The following is a 588-nucleotide window of genomic DNA, read 5'->3' as shown; positions in this document are numbered from 1 at the left end:
ATTAACGATTAATTAGGGGATGGGGGGGGGGAACACCCCCACCCCTCTTTAAATTTTTAACCCTTTTAACCAAATTACCACCTTTTTACAGCAGGAAGACGCATCCCGTCCCCACGGCGGAATGGGGGGGGGACGACACGGCACCCACTGCCACCCCTCAGATTTTGGGGCAGAGGGAAGCGAGTAAAATCAATTCCCCGCCTAATTAGGATGATTTTTAACGGCCTTTTCCCACCCCTTCCTCCTCCCGCTGGGTTTTAAAGCACCACCGAGCACAACCCAAAATTTACCAAATTTATCCTAGGCGCGAACTGGTAAAAACTGTAGCAGAAAAGGTGGGTTTTTTGTGGTTTTTTCCCCTTTTTTTGTGGTGTGTTCCCCTTTTTCTGCTGAGTTTCGCTCTTTTTGAGCAGATTATTTTGGGGGGTGGGGTGGGGGGGGTGGGCGAGTCCCATCTGGGATCGACGGGCGATATTTCTCTTCGAGTTTGGGGTTGTTTTATTTTTTTTACTACTGCTGTCGTGTGTCTTGTTCGTGGGTTTTTTGGCACAGCCGGGCGGTGACGATGCTCCCCAAGTGCCACCGGGG

This window comes from Aptenodytes forsteri, unplaced genomic scaffold (assembly GCF_000699145.1).
Source record: "Aptenodytes forsteri isolate BGI_AS27 unplaced genomic scaffold, ASM69914v1 Scaffold337, whole genome shotgun sequence".
Classification (NCBI taxonomy): domain Eukaryota; kingdom Metazoa; phylum Chordata; class Aves; order Sphenisciformes; family Spheniscidae; genus Aptenodytes; species Aptenodytes forsteri.
This window is presented reverse-complemented; position numbering follows the sequence as displayed.